This window comes from Capra hircus, assembly GCF_001704415.2.
Source record: "Capra hircus breed San Clemente chromosome X unlocalized genomic scaffold, ASM170441v1, whole genome shotgun sequence".
Lineage (NCBI taxonomy): Eukaryota > Metazoa > Chordata > Mammalia > Artiodactyla > Bovidae > Capra > Capra hircus.
This window is the reverse complement of record NW_017189516.1, coordinates 21,685,988-21,686,425: the sequence shown is the minus strand read 5'-3', so window position 1 is coordinate 21,686,425 and position 438 is coordinate 21,685,988.

The following is a 438-nucleotide window of genomic DNA, read 5'->3' as shown; positions in this document are numbered from 1 at the left end:
TAGGTCGCTCAGAGTGTCCTCATGGGAATTCAACCCTGGTCCTTTCCCTAAGGACCGATGACACAGCCTGTGCCTCTGTACCTAACCCTGACTGCCTGTAGGCAGGTCTAAGCATGTGAGTAGTTTCTTGGCTGATAATTGCTGTTCAGGACCATTTCTGTGGGGTATTTTTTTCAGTTATACTCCCCTCTTATGTCCCTAAATTCCCCATTGACCTAACCTATAAGAGGATTTCCTATTGTATAGAAACTTTTCCTTCACGGCTCCCTCCCCAGGATGGATCTCTGTCCTGAAATTCTTTGTTTCCCTTTCCATCTTTTTCCTTTGTCCTAACTCATTCCAAAGAGACTGGTTTGCCTTTTCAATTATCTGGGGTCCTCCATCAGTGTTCAGAAATTGTTCTGTAGACATTACTCCACATGCAGATGATCTTATTGA